This window comes from Miniopterus natalensis, chromosome X, assembly GCF_054644295.1.
Source record: "Miniopterus natalensis isolate mMinNat1 chromosome X, mMinNat1.hap1, whole genome shotgun sequence".
Taxonomy (NCBI): domain Eukaryota; kingdom Metazoa; phylum Chordata; class Mammalia; order Chiroptera; family Miniopteridae; genus Miniopterus; species Miniopterus natalensis.
The window spans coordinates 55,306,187-55,329,415 of NC_142103.1; the positions used below are offsets into that span (position 1 = coordinate 55,306,187).

The 23,229-nt window shown below is 37.2% G+C and overlaps 1 protein-coding gene across 4 annotated transcripts in view; it reads right to left on the bottom strand.

Moving 5' to 3' along the window:
* Window positions 1-23,229, bottom strand: part of LOC148090493 (uncharacterized) — a 184,296-nt gene that overhangs the window by 87,618 nt on the left and 73,449 nt on the right. The gene's annotated exons all lie outside the window — the stretch shown is intronic.

A 23,229-nucleotide genomic window follows, 5' to 3' on the forward strand; every position in this document is an offset into this window, starting at 1 on the left:
CTCTCACAAAAATGACCACTTTGCAATAAAAATTGTGGCATGTTATGGAACATTGCCTTGTTTTCCTTGGACATTTTGCAAATGTTATGTGAAGCAACTTCTAAGGTAAACAGCTATTATTAATCTCTGCACTGGTCATTTAAGAATTTTTTTATACAACATTCATGCATGGTATTTTCCAGTTTGTTGGGTTTATTTGGTTTAAAAAATACACTACGCTAAAGCAAATTAATATAATATATAGAGAGATACTTTTATAAGCATTACTTTATTTATTTCCTTATGTGTTAACATGGAAATCAAATTATTTTTTTGCACTTTGACATAAATACTCTTCAATATCTGATTTGTTCTTTAGATAAATTAGGGTAGTTATTTTTTAATTCACGTTTACATTTCTAAGTAGTTAAGTAGCTGGCAGAAGCAGGAAGCTCTTCTTGTGTATTTGATCAAAATGAAAATAATTTGTAAAATGTCCTTCACAAGTTTAATAATACTTCGCATATTTACAAACTTTTATGTCAGCTATTCTTAATATTTTTTGCAAATTGGAAAAAAAATTGATATAGCAGTTTTAAACATTAGGAGTGGGATTTGGCTGTGATCCAGATTGCTCTCCTTATAGAGAATTTGATCTGCTCAGTGTGAGCAGTTTGCTGTTAGCCAGAGCTATTTATCGCAAACACATGCTTTTGTATCTTGTCAGTTATCCACAAATGGCAAAATTGGACTGGATTCTACTGGTATACAAAACAGGCATGCTAGTAAGCAGTCAGTCATGGCTTAGAACTTAACCCCATAGCTATGAAGAATGCTCTTATCACAAAAGAGGAAATGAAAAGTCTCCCTTTTTTAATGTGTGGAAGTAATTTGAATATATTAATCAGATATTTTTCCACATTTTCAGAAGATGTTTTAGTTGAAAACAAATAGAAGTTAAATGTCTAGGCTGCCATTTAAAATGATATGAATGTCTTGGGATCTTTTGCACTGAGCAATTTTATTTCAGGTTTCCAGCTGTCCCTGTGAATTACCCTGGACATTCTGGTGGCTTTTTGGTAAGGCCAAACTCCTAAGTAAAGGAGGAAGATATTGACATATACAAAACCATATGTGTAACTGATACTTGTACCGTGGAATTTTCCTCCTTTTTCTAAAAAACAAGGAATTCTAAATAAGTTATGTAGTATCTTTTGTTTTTTATAGCTGATTTCTCAACTTTCTTATACGCCTCTTTAATTATATAATAATCTCAGAGATTAAATATTGCTTTTACTGTGGTACTTTGATTTGTTAGATTGATTTTACTTTTAAATTCATCTTTGAAATACATCTTTGTGCATAAAGCCAAAAATAATGATTTAATGGCTCAAGTATTACTTGAGACTAATTTGGCATTTAAAATGATCATTTTATTTTACAATCATTTACAATGAAACAATGTTCCAGTTAGCTTTAAACGGTATATGGTGCTAATTAGTAAAATATTGAGGACAGTATTTTACTGCTAGCTTGCAAAATTAGAAGTGTTAAAAAAATAAAATATATGAAGAAAAGAAAGGATAACATCTAGGCCTCAGTTGTATTTCAGCTCCAGGTCCCAAAAAGCAGCAAAACAAGACTAGTGGAACCTTGGCTGCCTCAGGACCAGCTACATAGACTAATGACTCCCTGCCCTGGTACCAACCAATCAGTGGAGGCCAAAACTTTGAGAGAGTACACCTGAAAAGCTGATGAGTATTCTATTAAGACACTTCTCTGAGACCTCCCCTAAGAGTCCTGCCTGCAAGAAAGAGATAAATAGGCTCAGGACAAAGGACCCAGTGTACAACCTCCAAGGGGAGCATGCCAGTGACATCACCTTCCACCTTCTTCGCTCCAAGGGGACCCCTGGAGACTTGCAACCAGGGGAGCAATGGGCAGTGGTAGCTCATCCCAGGCTTACCCCCTGAACCTGTCTCCAAGGTTTCCTTGTCTTTCTCAGTGAGCCAAAACAGCCCAGCCTAGATTCTCCTATTACTTCTTCTATGTTCTTCTTTTTTTCACTGTTCCAAATATTCTTTTGCTGCCATCATGGAACCAATACCCTTTGACTCAGTGCTGTGTAGCCCTTCCCTTTGGATATCCCATCCCCCATCCTCTTTCCTTAAATAAATGTAATTTTTCTGCCTGGCTGGTGTAGCTCAGTCATTGAGCATCTATCTACCCATGAACCAAGAGGTCACTGGTTCAATTCCCAGTCAGGGCACATGTCTGGGTTGCGGGGCTGATCCCCAGTGGGGGGCGTGTAGAAGGTAGCCAATGGATGTTTCTATCTATCCCTCTTCCTTACCCTCTCTCTAAAAATCAATAAAAACATTTTTTTAAAAAAATAAAATAAAATAAATTCAATTTTTCTTTATCCACCATTTGAGATGGCTATTTAGCCTGCCTGCTCACCACTGACCTTAACCTTTCAATTACATTTACAGTTTTTTGTATGGAAAATAATACAATTAATAAATAAGAATATAAGAATAAACTGTTTCACACTCACAACTGTAAACCTCCTTTTGCCAAACCATGTACAAATCTTAAGTGTTTTCTCCACAAATATTAGTAAGAAAAAGCTTTAGCTATTTTAATTTATTCTATATCCAAGAAACACAGTTTCAATCCAACTGTTCTTGAATAATTAGCATAAAATATTTTTATTCTACCTGGGTCAAGTAAGTTCATGTTATCCTTGTTGCAGAATTTGTCAGCAAGAAAAGTAACTTGGTATGATAAAATTTTCATAAGAAACCTAACAATTGTTAGGAAAAACTAAATTAAATAAACATAAGTAGGATAAAAAGTTTCTTTTTAGGTGAATTCTTTAGCGATAATTTTATTATTTTAAATGACCTAAATGTCTTTTGTAACTTGAAACTGTAAAGCTTTTTTAGGTAAATTAAATGATGGCTATTCATTGAATGTCTAGAACATTTCTAAATAGATAAATTATTGAAACATTTACTGAACATAGATTTATCTACTTTTTGCTTTTTATAGAGAAAGATATTTGGGTTTATTAGTAAACAGGTCTTGTGCCACAGTTAAAAACATTATAATATGTGTTAATAAATATATCAATCTAAAGATTACTGATGTAACAGAGAGTTTACAATTGCTAACTTCTTAGTTTGAGTAGAAATTAAGATTTTTTTAAGGTTAAGAATTCTAATATGTAATGAAAGCAATAAAAAATTAATAATATTAGGGAAAAACAACTGTATACAACAGAATATATTTTATTTTTAAAAAAGAGAATACTATCAGGATATGGAGATGTATTTTTGAGGGAAAATTAATTAATTTTGTCCTAAGTAACGCTAGTTGTTTCAGAATGGAAAGGAGGAAAAAAGGACAAAAATCTGAATATGAAAAGGACAGTTGTAGAAAGGTTTTTGAAAAGTAATCATGAGAAAGGAATTTTAACCAAGTGAATTTAAATATCAAAAGCAAGTTGATGCAAAATTAGATTCTGTTTTTTTTCTCTCTGTTAAAAGAACTATTGGTCTACTCCTGGTATTATAAAAAAAAAAGATTTTACCTAAGAAACAAAGATTATTTTGTGTTCTATCAAAATAATTTTCTGTATTGTTTCAATGAGGTTCTTGATTTAAAAATCTCCTCAATAGTAGAACTGTTGCTAAAAATTATATAAATTTCTGTATTTGTGTTTGAAATCTTCTACTGCCACTTTGGACAAATGGATGAGTAAGTATTACTTCAAAATGACATGATCCAGCCCGGCCGGGCGTGGTTCACCAGTTAAGCTTCGACATAGGATCCAGGCAATCAGGGTCTGATTCTCGGTCAGGGCACATGCCCGGGTTGCGGGCTGCAGCCAATCAATGACTCTCATCATTGATGTTTCTATCTCTCTCTCTCCATCTCCTTTCCTCTCTCTGAAATCAATAAAGATATATTTTAAAAAATTTAAAAAATAAAAATTATATAAATTTCTCTATTTGTGTTTGAAATCTTCTACTGCCACTTTGGATAAATGGATGAGTAAGTATTACTTCAAAATGACATGATCCAGCCCGGCCGGACGTGGCTCAGTGGTTGAGCATTGACCTAGGATCCAGGAGATTGGGGTTCAATTCCTGGTCAGGGCGCATGCCCGGGTTGCGCAGGCTAGGCAGCCGATCAATGACTCTCTCATCATTGATGTTTCTATCTCTCTCTTTCTCCCTTTCCTTTCCTCTCTCTGAAATCAATAAAGATATATTTAAAAATAATAATAATAATAATTTTTTTTTAAATGACATGATCCTATTTAATCAGATGTCCAAACCTCTTAATATATTTTGACCAACTTCCCAAAATTTAAATTATAGAGTCTTGACCTGGGAATAACTTTGGGGTGTTCAGTAAGGCCCTTGGAACACCTCAAAAGATTAGTTTTTCTCTACTTACAAAAGGGAAGTATAAAACTAATCAGGCCTGTTTTATATATAAAATTACATGGCAAGTGTTAGATGGAACAGGTACAGAAACCCAGGTACAGAGACTCATCATGGCAGAAAGCACCAGATGCCTACTAAGGGGCAAAACTGGGAAAACAAGGATTTTGTCCCCACAGTGACCTATCCTCCCACAGCATATCACTGATCATACAGTTTAGACCACCTGAGCATTTTCTCCCTAAAGATAACATCTAGACCTCAGTTGTATTTCATCTCCAGGCCCAGAAAAGCAGCAAAACCAGACAGGTGGCACCCTGTGGCTGACTATGGACCAGCAGCATTGATTAATGAATCCTGCCCTTGCACCAACCAATCAGTGGAGACCACGACGCTGAAAAAGCACACTTGGAAATTTGATGAATATTATGTTGAGACACTCCCCCTAAGACCTCCCCTAAGACTTCCACCTGCAAGAAAGAGATAAATAAGCTCAGGACAAAGGAACCAGTTAGAGCTCCCCAATAGGGGAGCACAGACAGTGCCAACTCCTTCCCCCTTCTTTCCCACCCAGAGGACCCCAGAGTTGCAACCAGGGGAGCAATGGGCAGCAGCAGCGGCAGCGGCAGCTCATCCTAAGCTTATCCCCTGAACCTGTCTCCATGGCCCCTTTTCTCTCTGACTTCTCAGTCAGCCAAAGCAGCCCAACTTAGGTTCCCCTGTTGCTTCTTTTATGCTCTTCTCATTTCACTGTCCAAAGTATATTTTGCTGCCATCATGGACCCAATACCCTTTCACTCAGTACTGTGTAGCCCTTCCCTTTGGATGTCCCTCTTTCCATCCCCTTTTAATAGATTTTTCTTTATCCACCATCTGAGATGGCTATTTAGCCTACCCGAGCATCACAACGTTAACTTTTCAGGAAGTTTTGTCAAATAAGGAAGTAATTATGTTGTATTTGTATACAAACATATACTACATAATGTGAAATTGCTGGAAATCTGAGAAGTTCACTCTGTTTTTGCAAAAATGATCCCTCAATGGCAGACATTGGCTATCCTGATGTCCTTGTAAGTCTGCTTCTAAATCAGAGACATTATGGTTGGTAAACAATGGCGGTAAACTAGATGAATAGTTGGGGCTATGGGGAAACCCAAGATGACCGCTTGGCTCTTCCCAGATACCTAGCATTTCCGCCCCCGCCCCCCACCCCCCCAGTTTTTGCCTTCCTTCACCAACCATAGTATATTTATGGGGAATTTCATTCAACTGCCATATATTTGGGGTTATCAACATGTTCACATTGTTTTATGTTTGTTTTCTGGATGAGTTGAAGCTTCCCCCTGCCACAAGGTTGATGTGTTCACAATGACAATGAAACTGTTAGAAAATGTGTTTCCCACTTGGGGTATACCTTCCAAAATCTCCAGTGATTGATGAATCCATTTCAGTAAGCAAACTAGAGGAGTCTTGAGGAACAGCTTTGCAAACTTCTTGGAATTATCACTGACCCTATCACCCTCAATTATCAGGCAAGGTCAAGAGAACTAATGGGAAAACTGGATTCAAGCAGAACAAGTCTAATTAAACAAGACTAGATAAACTAATATAAACGGTTAGCTTCTTTGAATTTTTGTTTGAAATTGCTGATTTTTTTTAAACCTTTTATTTCCATATAAAAGAAAACTCATTTTTCTTGACCAATTTATGATGATTTGGTTAATTACACCTTTGTAAGCAGTATTTAAACATCCACATTTTCCTCCCTACCTTATTCCTCCAGAATTTAAAATCTCCTAATGAGCCCAGCTGGGCATGGCTCAGTGGTTGAGCATCGACCTAGGATCCAGGCGATCAGGGTTCGATTCCCGATCAGGGCACATGCCTGGGTTGCGGGCTGCAGCCAATCAATGGTTCTCCCATCATTGATGTTTCTATCTCTCTCTCCCGCTCCCTTCCTCTCTCTGAAATCAATAAAGATATATTTTTTAAAAATCTCATAATGAGTTTTTTAATTTTCATGGCAATGTTTCTTTGCATAAGTTCAATCAGAATCTGTTCTCTCTATAACAGGAAATAATGCTTTGACTGGAGTGTCACATTTGAGAGAGACAGGCATAGACTCAGATATGACCAGAAAGCTTTAAGGAATTAAGGTTGACTTTGGAAGCCAATAAAGGTCCCTTTTAAAAACAGCCTGGTACTTTCCTTACATGTTTCACAATAGCCTTTCCAAGAAAAGAACAAAGATTGGTTACTGGGAAATGAAAAGGAAGAACTTCAAGATGAGAGGAATTAACTCCAAATCTATAGGTATTGCAGGGAAAGTCTGATGGCAAGTATGTGGGTTGGCTTTTTCTGGCCTTGTAAGGTCTTTTTTAAGCTTAATCTAAAAATTCCTTATATCCCAATCAGTGTGGCTCAGCAGTTGAGCATCGACCTATGATCCAGGAGATAGTGGTTTGATTCCCGGTCAGGGCACATGCCTGGGTTGTGGGCTCGATCCCCAGTAGGGGACATGTAGGAGGCAGCCGATCAATGATTCTCTCATCATTGATGTTTCTATCTGTCCTTCTCCCTTCTTCTCTCTGAAATCAATAAAGATATATTTAAAAGAAAAAATCCCTTATAAGAATTCCAGTAAGGCAGATTTTTAAAACTTATTTATTTTTAAAATTAAATTTATTGAGGTGACAATGGTCAATATGAACATATAGGTTTGAGAACTAGCTTCAACAAATTCAAGAAGATTATAACAGGCATATTCTCTGACCATAATGTTTTGAAATTAGAAATCAACTGCAGTAAAGCAGATTTAAAAGAACCTATGTGGTTAATTAAGATTCTTGCAAATAATCATACATAAATGATCAGGCTAACTTTACTGAAACTAAACTTACTTTGCAAATAAATAAGTCTGAATTTGGCTATCTTTGATAAAAAATGAGGGTCATTTTAGAGAAAAACATTGCTGTTCATTGTCTTTTGAGTTGTTTCAAAAAATTTTCTACCTACAAATTAAATTGGATCCTGAATTTTCCTGGTTTTCTTAAAGATTTGGCTGCAGCCCTGCAAACTAATATTTTCATTTTCCCATCCTTTGACTTAAAATCATTGAGAACTGCCTGACTGGGCGTGGCACAGTGGTTGAGCATCGGCCTAGGATCCAGGTGATCGGGGTTTGATTCCCGGTCAGGGCACATGCCCTGGTTGTGGGGTCAATCAATGACTCTCTCATCATTGATGTTTCGATCTCTCTCTCCCTCTCCTTTCCTCTCTCTGAAATCAATAAAGATATTTTTTTTTAAAAAAAATCATTGAGAACTAAAACTACCCGATTCCCAAGGCCATGCAAGCTAAAGAGGGACAACAACTTGATATCAACTTCAGAGAAATCAGCATAATGGCTCATCTATGGACAATCTTCCTACCTGCAGAACAAAGATGACCAGAAACATTTTACAATAGAGGCAAGGAGATTCTATCAGATTGTAACTGCCTGCCTTCACTCTATCTGAAGATTTGAAAGAGACATCTAGAAAACTTCTTTACTGCCTACTTGCTTTCAGAATTCAGAGACTCACTTCAGATAGAAAGGCAGATACAGACTAAAGTAAAGGGATGGAAAAAGATATTTCATGAAAATGGAACCCCCCTAAAAAAGCTAGACTGGCATTACTTATATCAGACAAAATAGACTTTAAAACAAAGGCTATATAACAAGAGACAGAAGGACTCAGCAATTCCACTTCTGGATATTTATCTGAAGAAACCCAAAACAGTAATTTGAAAACCTATATATGCATCCATATGTTCACCACAGCATTAAAAAGCCAAGACATGGAAGCAACTTAAATGATCAATAGTCAAATGGATAAAAAAGTGGTGGTAGATATATAAATGGAATATTACTCAGTCATTAAAAAGAATGAAATCTTGCCCGGCCAAGTGTGGCTCAGCAGTTGAGCATCAACCTATGATCCAGGAGATCAAGGTTCGATTCCCAATCAGGGCACATGCTCCAGTTGCAGGCTCGATCCCCAGCAGGGGCCATGCAGGAGGCAGCCGATCAATGATGACTCTCATCATTGATGTTTCTGTCTCTTTTTCCATCTCTCTTCTTCTCTCTGAAATCAATACAGATATTAAAAAAAAAAAAAAAAAAAAGTTTAAAAAAAATGAAATCTTGCCATTTGCAACAACATGGATGGACCTACAGGGTGTTACGCTGAGAGAAATAAGTAAGACAGAGAAAGACAAATACCGTATGATTTTACTTATGTGAAAAACTTAAGGAACAAAATAAATGAACAAAGAAAACAAAAGCAGGCTCATAGATATAGAAAATATTTTGACTGTTGCCAGAGAGGAGTGGACTTGGGGGGAATGGGTTAAAAAGGTGAAAAGATTAAGAAGCACAAATTAGAACCTTCAAAGATGGCTGCAGTCTAACAAGACGTAGGGAGTCCCCTTGCTTCCAGCCACAGACTGGATTTACAGATAAAATACTGCATAGTAAGCTTGGGAAAAAAGAGAAATATAGTTAATTGAACATATTTTGACCAAGGAGCACTGAAGAAACATCAGAGAGACTAGTAAGAGAAGGGGAGGCATGGAAAGGGGGAATATCCACTTAAGCCCGTGCTCAGCAGCAAGACCCAAGGGTTGGAGGCTGCAAAGTTCCCTCCCTCTGGGAGTAGACTCACATCTAAAAGCAGGGATCTCAAACCCTGAGCACTGGAGAAGGGAAGGGAGAGCCCATGCACATCAGGCAGAGGGAGCTAGGGGAACAGTCTGCCTGCTCCAGAATAGAAAGGGACCTGTGGGTTGCACCAAGCAGTGACCTAAAGAGGCCCTCTGCTTTCCTGTAGGGCATTTGTACAGAGCCCCAGGGAGCATTTGAATGGTGTAGTGTGGGTAAGGGGAAAGGAGCCCACCTTCTGCCAGAGACTGGAGCTGCTGTTGGGGCAGAGAGGGATTTTTGACCTGAAGAGACCCAGGATGGCGACCAGAGCTGAGAATTGCAGCCCCACCCCTAATGAGTTAAGCTGTGCAGGAGACCAGCTTGGGGCTGACTTTGTAACCCCTTTTGCTTGGACTGGAGGTGCAAGGGGACCAGATCCTTGCAAAGCAGGTTTTCTGCCCATTTGTTACTTTATTTTTTTTATTGGATGACACCTGAGGGCATCGAACTTCCTGGCTTACACTGGAGAGACAGGCCAGCAAAAGCTGGGTATTGTGTCTGCATAGTGAAGAGTTTGAACTGAGTGCCTTGTGAGATCAGCCAACCAGATCTGGGAAAGGAGGGGTGGAGCATGCCTACCTCTCCTGTAGGTTAGGAGCACCAACCCAATAGGAAAGGGGCTGGTTGAGCTCACTGAAGACCTAGATATCCCCCACAGGGTACATTTGGCGGGGGGAGGGAAAACAGCTTATAGGAGGATATTACAAGAGTAAGACTCTCAGGGACTATTGTTTGGGAACCAGAGAAAATGCTTAAAATCCCTTTTGGGGGCTGGGCAGGAAAGGTGCACACCAGAGTCTCTTTTGATCAATCCCACTGAGCCCTGGCCAGCATAAACTACCTATACAGAAAAGGCAACAGACTGAAATCAATCTGAATGTGAACTAGAGTTGGAGGATATGATAGAAACTGAGGAGTTGGCTTTGAAGCAAAGATTAATTTCCCCACAGTGAGTGCTTGTTAGCAAAATCTCTAAGTAAGGGACTCAATTAATAGTCTGAGCTACACTAGCCAGCCTGCACCCTAAAGACTCTCTTAGGAAGATGCTGGAGCAAGACCAGGCAACCACAGGGAGGAGGTGAAATAGCTTACAGGTGGAGGTGGTCCATAGACAGCCTCAGATCAACCAGCTACATAAGGACACCAAGAACCAAACCTGACATTGGCCGACACAAAGTACCTCCCAGGAGGCCCAAAATCAGCATACAAAACAGTGAGCCTCAGACAATATAATCTACCCAAATGAACTTCACTTGGCTAGCTTAAAAAAAATAAATTTGGGGAAGATTTGTCTTATTTTGCTTGGTTTTTGTTGGTTTTTGTTGTGCTTTTTTAAGCTTTTCTTGACATTCTCCACTTTACTGCTTGGATATTATTATTGATTTTATGAATTTGATTGCATTCTTGTATTCTTTATTCTATATCTCTTATTGGCCTCCTTCCTTACTCTTGATTTACCTTCTCTCCTAGTTCCCATGGCAAAAATTTTTCCCCTTTCTTTCTCTGTCTTCCTGTCTTTAACCATTTCCTTATTCCTACTTTCTACCCTTATTTTTTAATATCCTTCTTTCCTTTCAAAATCTTTTCTCTGCACACAGACATTCTCAAAGATAGACCAAATGTTAGAACACAAAACAAGTCTCTACAAGTTCAAGAAGATTGAAATCATATTAAGCATCTTTCTGGGATCACAATAGCAGGAAATTAGAAATCAACAATAAAAACACTCAAAAACATTCAAACATACAGAGGCAAAATAGCACGGTTTTAAACAATGAGTTACCTAAGAGATCAAGGATGAAATCAAAAACTTCTTGGAAACATGAAAATGATCACACAACAACCCAAAATCTATGGGACACTATGAAAGCAGTCCTAAGAGGGAAGTTCATAGCACTACAGGCTTAACTCAGAAAACAAGAAAAACTTTTAATAAACTATCTAACCCTACAATTTAAATAGTTAGAAAGAAAACAACAAAAGCCCAAAGTAAGTAGAAAGAAGGAAATAGTAAAGATCAGAGCAGAAATAAATGACGTAGAGGATAAAAAACAATACAAAAGACAAATGAAACCAAGAGCTGGTTCCTTGAAAAGATAAACAAGAGTGATGAACCTTTATCCACTCATCAAGAAACAAAGGGGACCCAAATAAACAAAATTAAAACTGAAAGAGGTGAAGTAACAACTGACACAAGAGAAATACAAAGGATTATAAGAAAATACTATGAAAAATTATATGCCAAAAGTCTGGAAAACCTGGAGGAAATGAACAAATTCCTAGAAAAATACAAACTTTTAAAACTCAATCAGGAAGAGTCAGAAAACCTGAATATGCTAACTACTGATGAAGTTGAAGCACTAATAGAAAAACTCCCAACAAACAAAAGCCCTGGGCCAGATGGAATCCCAGGGGAATCACATCAAACATTCCAAGAAGAACTAACACCTATTGTCCTCAAACTATTCCAAAAAATTCAAGAGGAAGGAATAATTCCAAGCTCTTTTTAAAACACTAGCATTAACCTAACTGCAATACCAGAAAAGACACTACAAAGAAAGAGAATTACAGGCCAATATCCCTGATGAACATAGATGCTAAAATCCTCAACAAAATATTAGCAAATTGGATCCAGCAATATACTAAAAATATCATACATCATGACCAAGTGGGATTTATTCCAGGGGTGCAAGGTTGGCACAATATTCACAATACATGTGACATATCACATAAACAAATTGAAAGACAAAAATCACATGATAATATCAATAGACGAAGAAAAAACATTCAACAAAATCCAACAACCATTTTTGATAAAAACTCTCATAAAGTGGGAGTAGAGAGGTCATACCTCAACATAATAAAGGTCATATATGACAAACCTACAGCCAACATCATACTCAATGGGCAAAAACTAAAAGCATTTCCCCTAAGAACAGAAAGAAGACAGAGGTGTCTACTTTCACCACACTTATTCAACATACTACTGGAAGTCCCAGCCACGATGGCCAGACAAGAATAAAACATATAAGGCATACAAATTTTAAAAGAGGAAGTAAAACTGTCAATATTTGGAGATAACATGATATTGTACACAGAAAATCCTAAAGACTCTGCCAAAAAAACTACTAGTTTAATAAATAAATTTAGCAAGGCAGCAGGATACAAAATTAACACCCAGAAATCAATGGCATTTTTATACACCAATAATGAGCTCTCAAGAAAGAAACTAAAAAAAAAAATTCCATTTACCACTGCAAAAAAAAAAATTAAGATACTTTGGAAAAAACTTAACCAAGGAGGTAAAAGATCTTTACTCAGAAAACTACAGGACACTGAAAAGAGAAACAAAGGAAGATATAAACAAGTGGAAGAATATACCATTTTCCTGGATTGGAAAAATTAACCTCATTAAAATGACCATACTACGCAAGCAAACTATAAATTCAATGCAATCCTTATTCAAATACCAACAGCATATTTCACAGATCTAGAACAAGCACTTCAAAAATTTCTGTGGAACCAAAAAAGAACCAGAATAGCGATGGCAATCATGAGAAAAAAGAACAAAGTTGGAGGGATCACAACATCAGATATCAAGTTATACTACAAAGCCACTGTAATCAAAACAGCCTGTTAGTGGCACAAGAACAGACATATCAATCAGTGGAAAAGAACAAAGAACCCAGAAATCAATCCAAGCCATTATGGTCAATAATATTTGACAAAGGAGGCAGGAACATACGATGGAGTAAAGACAGTCTCTTCAATAAATGGTACTAAATAAAATTGGACAGGTACATGCAAAACAATGAAAGTAGACCACCAACTTACACCATACACAAAAATAAACTCAAAATGTATACAAGACTTTTATGGTTTCATGTCTCAAATTTCAATGAAAGCCTTGCTGGATAAAGCAATCTTGGTTGCATGTTCTTGCTTTTCATTACTTGCAGAACTTCATGCCACTCCCTTTGGCCTGAAGAGTCTCTGTTGAGAAATCAGCTGTCAGCCTTATGGGGGTTCCCTTCTAGGGCACTGCTTGTCTCTGTCTTGCAGCCCTTAATATTTTCTCTTTGTCCTTGACATTTGCCATTTTAATTATGATGTGTCCTGGAGTGGGTCTCTTTGGGTCCCTCTTGTTTGGAACTCTCTGTGCTTCCTGAACTTGTGTGGCTTTCTCCTTCGCCAGCCTAGGGAAGTTTTCTATAATTATTTCCTCCACCAAGTTTTCTCTCCTTTGCTATCTTTCCTCCCCCTCTGGCACTCCTATAATGCGAATGTTGTTTCGCTTTATGTTGTCCCAGAGTTCCCTTAGACTGTCCTCATGCTTTTTAAGTGTCTTTTCTTTTTGCTGCTCTGTGTGATTTTTTTCTACCTTGTCTTCTAAGTCACTTATTCTATCCTCTGCTTAATTGAGCCTGCTTTTAATTCCTTCCAGTGCATTCTTGATATCAGATACAGCATTCTTTATCTCTGTCTTAGTTTTATTTATGGTATGTATCTCTTTTTTCATGTTTTCATTAAGGTCCTCTATCTTATCATTTAGAGTCTTCTTAAGTTCCTTGAACATCTTCATCATCCATACTCTGAACTCTATTTCTGATAACTTGCTTAACTCCATCTCATCAAAGTCGTTTTCTGGTGATGTTTCCTTTTTTGTAATTTGGGGGTTTCTTTGTCTCTCCATTTTGGTAGGTCTTAGTGTTTGTATCTATATATTAGATATATTTACTATCCTCCAGTCTTGTGGGATGAAATTTTGTCTTGTGGGTCCAGTGGAGCCCAGAGGTGTGTTTTCCTTATACCTCTGAGCTCTTTGCTCTAGGTGTGTCCCTCTTGTGGGTGTCCCTTTTGTGGTTTCTTTTTTTTCTCCTGTTGTTGTTGGGTGTAGATTGTTGTTGATCAGTCCTTGGGAGACTCTCCTCTCAGGTTGGCTAACTGTGTCCCAGCCCCAACGTCGACATTTAAGATGTTTTACGGGTGCTGGCCCGGCAAGACAATACACAACTAAAATTTCAGGAAAGAAGAGGTATCTTACAAAATATCTTGACAGTCACAATGAAAACAACCCACGTGAAAATAAAACTGGGAGAGTGAAGGAAGAACACACACACACACATGAAAAAAATTGTTTAAAAAAAAAGAAAGAGAGAAAGAAAAGTAATGCTTAGAGAGAGAAAGAGATGTATATTGTTGTTAATACTGGTGAAAATTTAGAAAATAATAATGAACTTAAATGTAAAAAATAGAGAAGCTCCTGGGAGATAACAGAAGCAGAAAAAAGATTCTGAAAGAAGGTCCAGCAAAAAATTAAGGGACAGAGTAGGAATGGGATAATAGTTGAAAATGAGAAAACAAAAATACAATAAAGAGAATAAGAGAAACTAACAATTGGACAGGAAGACAGAAGGGCGCAAAATGAAAGAATGAAAGAAAAGTAGAAAAAAAACAAAAAGAAGAAAAAAGTTATGCCAATGGATTGAGAAGAGAGAGAGAGAGATAGCCCAGGTGAGGGAGTCTGGTAAGAGATTTGGGGGAAACTATAGAGGAAAGGAGTAAACTTGGTTATAGTGGTAAAGTCCCAGTCATTAAGCAGGGATATCAAGAAAGTCTTGATATTAGAAGGAAGGATAAAACAAAACAAAAGAAATAACCAAAACAAAACTAAAAACAAGCTAAGCAAGACAAAATTCTTTTACAAAAAGGAGAAGGAGAAAAAATTTAAAGAAATTAAAAAGAAAAAATTTTTTAAAAAATTATAAAATTTAAAAAAGAAGAAAAAACAAATTTTCTCCCCTTTCTCTTCTTCCTAAGGAAAAAAGGAAAAAAAATAAACAAACCCACAAACAAAAAACAAACAAAAAAACCCCAAAAGCCAAAAATACCCAAACCAAACCAAAACAAAAAAACAGCAGAAAAAAAGGGTAGTCAATCAGATGATTTTTTTCTGGCCAACTTATATTGTCTACGGGTCACTGTTTTGTGTGCTGATTTCAGTTCTCCTGGGAGGTGCTTGTGTATCAGCCAATGTGAGGAGCCATCTAGGTTTGGCTCTTGTGTCCTTAGGTAGATGGTTGATTTCAGGCTCTGCATGAACCACCTGTTCTTGTCCGCTATTTTGCAACCTTGTAGTTGCCTGGTCTTATTCCAGAGTCTTCAGTAGAGTCTTTAGGATGCAGGGTGGCTGTTGTTGCTCAGGGTGTCATTCCCTTTAGAGGTTTCACTGTCAGGCGCTTACTCTGCAGGGGTTAGTCTCTTCTCCACAGCCAGCTCCTCAGTCCCTACGCTCTCCTCTGATTCTAGTTCCCCAGGCTCTGAACTGCTGCAGCTTCAGATTGATTTCAGCCTGTTGCCTTTTCTGTATGGGCCATTTCAGCAGCCTGGGCTCAGTGGGTTTGATTAAAGACACATTCTGGTGAGCCCTTTGCCTGCCCATCCCCCAGCAGGGTTTTTCCACATTTCCTCCAGTTCCCAAACAGTCCCTGAGAGTTTTATTCTTGTAAAGTCCTCCTGTGAGCTGCTCTCCCTTCCCCCTTAGGACAAGGGTTTAATTTTTTGAGGAAACACCATACTGTTTTCCATAGTGGTTGCACCAGTCTGCATTCCCACCAGCAGTGTACTAGGATCCCCTTTTCTCCACATCCTTATCAACACTTGTCGTTGATTGATTTATTGATGGTAGCCATTCTGACATGTGTGAAGTGATACCTCATTGTGGTTTTTATTTACATCTCTGTGATGCTTAGTGACTTTGAGCATTTTTTTCATATGTCTCTTGGAGAAGTATCTATTTAGGTCCTTTGCCCTCTTTTAAGTGGATTGTCTTCCTTTTGATAAGTTGTACGAATTCCTTATATATTTTGGATATTAACCCCTTATCAGATGCATCCTTGGCAAATGTTATCCCATAGAGTGGACTCCTTTTTTGTTTTGTTGATGGTTTCTTTTGCTGTGTAGAAGCTTTTTATTTTGATGTAGTCCCATTTATTTATTTACTTTCTCCTTTGTTTCTCTTGCCCTGGGAGATGTATCAGCAAACATGTTGCTAAGAGAGACGTCTCAGATTTTGATGCCTAGTTTTCTTCTAGGCTGACAGCTGATTTCTCAACAGAGACTCTTCAGGCCAAAGGGAGTGGCATGAAGTTCTGCAAGTAATGAAAAGCAAGAACATGCAACCAAGATTGCTTTATCCAGCAAGGCTTTCATTGAAATTTGAAGTTGAAATAAAAAGCTTCCCGGACAAATAAGGACAAAGGAGTTCAGTACCACTAAACCAGCATTGAAAAAAATGCTAAAAGCATTGCTTTAAGAAAAAGAAGGAATAGTGAGAGAAAAGTACATCAGTATAAAGAGGAAAAATGGCATTAAATAAGTCGATATCAATAGTAACCTTAACTGTAAATGGAATAAATGGTCCAATCAAAAGACAAGGGGTAGCTGAATGGATAAGAAAACAGGTCCCAAATATATGCTGTCTACAAGAGATCCACCTGAGAGAAAAAGACTTATACAGGCTAAAAGTGAAGGGATGGAGTAAAATATTCCATGCAAATGGAAAAGAAAAGAAAGCTGGAGCAGCAATTCTTATTTCTGACAAAATAGACTTCAAAATAAAGACCATAACAAGAGACAAAGATGGTCACTACATATTACTAAAGGGATCAATCCAACAGGAGGAAATAACCCTTATAAACATTTATGCACCCAATACAGGAGCACCGAAATATATAAAAAATGTCTTGGAGGACTTTAAAGGGGAGATTGACAGCAACACAATCATAGTGGGGGACATTAACACCCCACTGTCAGCACTGGACAGATCATCGAGACGAAAATATCAACCTTAAATGAATCACTAGACCTAATGGATTTAATTGACATTTACAGAACATTTCACCCCAAAGCAACAGAATACACATTCTTCTCAAGTGCAAATTGAACATTCTCAAAAATAGACCACATGTTGGGCACAAGGCAAGTCTCTACAAATATAAGAAGACTGAAATCATATCAAGCATCTTCTCAGATCACAATGCCTTGAAACTAGAAATAAACCACTATAAAAAAACTCAAAAATATTCAAGCACATGGAGGCTAAATAGCATGTTATTAAACAATGAATGGGTTACCAATGAGATCAAGGAAGAAATCAAACACTTCATGGAAAGTAACAAAAATGAACAAACAACCCAAAACCTATGGGACATGGCGAAAGAAGTCCTGAGAGGAAAATTCATAGCATTACAGGCCTATCTCAAGAAACAAGAAAAAGATCTAATGAACCATCTAACACAACAACTAAAAGAACTAGAATGAGAACAGCAAGAAAAGCCCCAAGGAAGTAGAAGGAAGGAAATAATAAAGATCAAAGCAGAAATTAATGACACAGAAACTAAAAAAACAATACAAAAAAATCAATGAAACCAAGAGCTGGTTCTTTGAAAAGGTAAATAAGATTGATTCACTTTTAGCCAGACTCACTAAGAAACAAACACAGAGGACCCAAAAGAATAAAATCAGAAATGAAAGAGGCGATATAACAACTGACCCAACAGAAATACAAAGCATTGTAAGAAAATATTATGAGCAACTATATGCCATCAAACTGGACAACATGGGAAAAAGGGACAAATTCCTAGAAGCATACAAATTTCCAAAGCTGAATTAAGAAGAGGCAGGAAACCTGAATAGGCCAATAACAACTAATGAAATTGAAGCATTAATCAAAAAACTCCCAGCAAACAAAAGTCCTGGACCAGATGGAATTACAGGCGAGTTTTACCAAACATTCAAAGAAGAATGAACACCTATTCTATTCAAACTATTCCAGAAAATTCAAGAGGAGGGAAAACTCCCATACTCTTTTTATGAGGCTGGCATCATCCTAATCCCAAAACCTGATAAAGACACTACAAAGAAAGAAAATTACAGGCCAATATCCCTGATGAACATAGATACTAAAATCCTCACTAAAATCCTAGCAAACTGGATCCAGCAATACATTAAAAAGATCATACATCATAACCAAGTGAGATTTATTGGAGGGATGCGAGGCTGGTACAACATCTGCAAATCAATAAATGAGATACATCACATAAACAAAATCAAGGACAAAAATCATATTATCATACCAATAGATTCAGAAGAAGCATTTGACAAAATCCAGCATCCATTTCTGATAAAAACTCTCAGCAAAATGGGAATAGAGGGATCATACCAAAACATAATAAAGGCCATATATAACAGACCTACAGCCAACATCATACTCAATTGGAAAAAACTAAAACCATTTCCATTAAAAACAGGAGCAAGACAGGGATGTCCACTTTCACCACTCTTATTCAACATAGTACTGGAAGTCCTGACCGTAGCCATCAGACAGGAAGAAAACATAAAAGGTATCCAAATTGGAAAGGAGGAAGTAAAACTGTCATTATTTGCAGATGACATGATATTGTACATAGAAAACCCTAAATACTGCATCAAAGTACTACTAGATTTGATAAACAAATTTGGCAAGGTAGCTGGATACAAAATCAACATCCGGAAATCAATGGCATTCTTATACACCAACAATGAACTTTCAGAGAGAGAAAGTAAAAAAGCAATACCATTTACCATTGCAACTAAAAAAATAAGATACCTAGAAATATACTTACCCAAGAACGTAAAAGACCTATACTCCGAAAACTACGTGACACAGAAAAAAGAAACAGAGGAAGATTTAAACAAGTGGAAGAATATACCATGCTCATGGATTGGAAGAATTAATATCATTAAAATGTCCATACTACCCAAAGCAATTTATAAATTTAATGCAATTCCTATGAAAATACCAACAGCATATTTCACAGACCTAGAACAAACATTTCGAAAATTTATATGGAACCAAGAAAAACCCTGAATAGCTGCAGCCATCTTGAGAAAATAGAACAGAGTGGGAGGGATCACATTACCAGACTTCAAACTGTATTACAAAGCCACTGTAATCAAAACGGCCTGGTATTGGAACAACAACAGGCATATAGATCAATGGAACAAAACAGAGGCCCCAGAAATAGACCCATGCCATTATGGTCAGTTAATATTTGACAAAGGAGCAAGAGTATCCAATGGAGTAAAGACAGTCTCTTCAATAAGTGGTGCTGGTAAAATTAGACAGATTAATGCAAAAGAATGAAACTAGACCACCAACTTTCACCATACACAAAAATAAACTCAAAATGGATAAAAGACTTAAATGTAAGTCACGAAACCATAAAAATCCTGGAAGAAAACATAGGCAGTAAAGTCGCAGACATCCCACCTAGTGTAATTTTCACTGATACATCTCCTAGGGCAAGGAAACAAAAATAAATAAATAAACATATGGGACTACATCAAACTAAAAAGCTTCTGCACAGCAAAAGAAAACAGCCTCAAAATACAAAAGAACCTCACAGTCTGGGAAAACATATTTGCCAAGGATGTATATGATAAGAGGCTAATTTCCAAAGTGTATAAAGAACTCATACTGCTCAGCGAGAGGAAGACAAAGAACCCAGTTAAGAAATTGGAAAAGGATCTGAATAGGCATTTTTCCAAAGAGGACATACGAATAGACAAGAGACACATAAGGAAATGCTCAATATCGCTAATCATCAGAGGGATGCAAATTCAAACCACAATGAGGTATCACTTCACACCTGTCAGAATGGCTGCCATCAAAAAAATCAACAAACGACATGCGCTGGCGATGGCGTGAAGAAAGGGGAACCCTAGTACACTGCTGGTGGGAATGCAGACTGGTGCAACCACTATGGAAAACAGTATGGAGATTCCTCAAAAAATTAGAAATGCTGTTGCAGTTTCACTCAGTGATTCCACTCCTCGGAATGTATCCTAAGAATTCTAAAACATTAATCAGGAAGAATATATGTACCCCGATGTCCATAGCAGCACAGTTTACAATATCTAAGATCTGGAAAAAGCCCAAGTGCCCATCAGTAGATGAGTGGATAAAAAGGCTGTGGGACATTTACACCATGGAATACTATGCAGCTGTAAAAAAGAAGAATCTCATACTCTTTGGGACAGCATGGATGTACCTGTAGAATATTATGCTAAGTTAAATAAGCCAGGCAGCGAAAGACAAATATCAAATGATCTCGCTTATATGTGGAATCTAAAGAACTTAATAAACTGATGGACAGACATGATTCAATGGCATGGAAGCATAGATGAGACTGTCAAATGTCGGAGGGATTGTGGAGGGGGGGTAGGGTGGATGGGGAGAGAGTAACCAAAGAATTTATATGCATATATGCACAACCCAAGGACACAGACAATGGTGGGGAGAGGGACTGGGGAGGGGTAAAGGATGGGGTGGAACGGGTCATTGGGGAGAAAAAGGGACATTTCTAATATTTTAAACAAAAACACAATTTAAAAAAATTAAATTAAATACTTGAACCAATGACCCAACTTCTAGGAATGTATCCTAAGAAACCTGAAACACTAATCAGAAAGAAGTTATGCACCCCCATGTTCATAGCAACACAATTTACAATAGCTAAGATCTGGAAACAGCCCAAGTGCCCATCAGTAGATGAGTGGAGTTAAAATCTGTGGTATATTTACACCATGGAATACTATGCAGGTATAAGAAGGATCTCTTATCCTTTGTGACAGTATGGATGGAAATGGAGAGTATTATGCTAAGTGAAATAAGCCAGTCAGAGAAAAACAAGTATCACATGATCTCAATCATATGTGGAATATAATGAACAAATATACTGATGAACAAAATAGACCCAGAGATATAGAAGCTTGGAACAGGCAGGTATCTCAGCAGGTAGGCAGGGGTTGGGGAATGGGTGGGGAGAGATTAATCAAAGAACTTATATGCATAAATGCATAACCCAAGGAAACAGACAATAGTATGGGGAATGCCTGGGGGTGGGGCAGATGCAGGGTGGAGGGGATCAATAGGGGAAAAAAGGGGACATCTTTAATACTTTCAACAATAATGATAAATTTCAAAAAAAGAAAAAGAACCTTTTCTCTGCCCTCCCAGTGGGTTCTTTTATTTTTTACTTTAGTTACTATTATCAATAATAACCTTTTCTCTCTTTCTTTTTTGCCTTAGTAGTTGTGTTCTCTCTTCACTTTCCTAATTCTACTTTCTCTTGGGTTGTTCATTGTGAATGTCAGGATATTTTGTAATGTTTGTTTCCTATTTGGTTTGGTTTGGTTTTCCCCTGTCATCACCTATACAACAGCTCATACAATGTGGTAGTGGCTGAACCTAACAGCCAGCTTGAGAGGAGAGTCCTCCCACAACTGGAACAACAAACTAGACCCAATAATAACCCACAAAAGGAACACACCTAAAGCTTACAGCTCAGAAGTATAAGGAAGACACACCTCTGGGTCCCACGAAGCATTTACTACAAAAGCCCACCCCTCAAGGCTGGGAGACAACAAACATATCTAATACACAGGTACAAACACTAAGAGTCACTAAAATGAGGAGACCAAGAACCCTCAAACTAAAGAAAAGGAAAAGTCACCAGAAAAAGACCTGATCAGGTGGAAGTAAGCAATTAATCAGAAATAAAGTTCAGAGTAATGGTTATAAAGATGCTCCAGGAAATTAATAAGAGCAAGACACTTAACGGGAAGCTCCAGGAACTTAGTGAAAGCTACACCAGCATGGTAAAAGATAATTTTTGATATTATAAATAAGAACCAGGCAAAAATGAGGAATAGTGTCGGACATTTTTACCATGGAATACTATGCAGTGGTAAAAAAGTAGGATCTTTTACCCTTTGAGACAGCATGGATGGACTTGGAGAGTATTATGCTAAGTGAAATAAGTCAGTCAGAGAAAGACAAGTACCACATGATCTCACTTATATGTGGAATCTAACGAACAGAACAGACTGATGAACAAGATAGGACCACAGACAGATCACAGAGGGAAGATGGGAAGGAGGGCAGGAAGAGATTAACCAAAGAACTTATAAGCATATATGAGCAGCCCATGGGCACATACAACGTACAAGTGGGGGCCTGTGGAGGGGTGGGACATGAGTGAAAGAGGGAAATGGGGGACATCTGTAATGCCCACAACAATAAATTTTTAAAAAGCACAAATTAGTTACAAAATAGGCATGGAATGTAAAGTATAGCATAGGGAATGCAGTCAATAACGTTGTAGTAACTATGTATGGTTCCAATTGGCTACTAGAGTTTTGGGGTTGATCACTTAGTAAATTATAAAAGTAACTAGATTGTACACTTGAAACTAATTTAATATTGTGCATCAACTATAACAGAAAAGTAAAAAATAATTAAAAAGAAAAAAATTATAAACTTTTGTGCTTCAAAAGAGATTGCTAAAAAATGAAAAGATAATGTACAAAATGGGATAAAATATTTGCCAATTATATCTCTTAAAATGGTCTAGAATCCAGAATATATAAAAAAAGGCTTATAGCATTAAAAAAAAAGAGAGAGAGAGAACAGAAAAGACTTAAAAAGATCTATCTTCAAAATAGCCAAGCATATGAAATGATGCACATCATTAGACATTACAGTAATAAAAATCAAAACAAAATAAGTTATTATTTCATACTCACTAAGATGACTATATAAAAATGAAATGTAAAAGAACAAGCCTTGGCAACGATGTGAAAAAGTTGGAAGCCTCTCCTCAACGAAATATTAGCAGACTAAATTCAATGATTCCTCCAAAGAATCATTCACCATGATCAAGTGGGATTTATTCAAGGGATGCCAGGATGGTTCAACATATGCAAATCAATCAACATGACACATCACATTAACATGTGAAAGATGAAAACCATATAATCATTTTAAGAGATGCACAAATAGCACATAACAAAAGTCAATATCCATTTATGATAAAAATTTAACAATTTGGGTACAGAGAGAAAATACCTTGACATATAGTGTTTGTCTTTTTCACTCTCACTTATTTCACTTAGCATAAGGCCCGCAAGTTCAATCCATGTTGTTGCAAAAATGGCAAGATTTTCTTC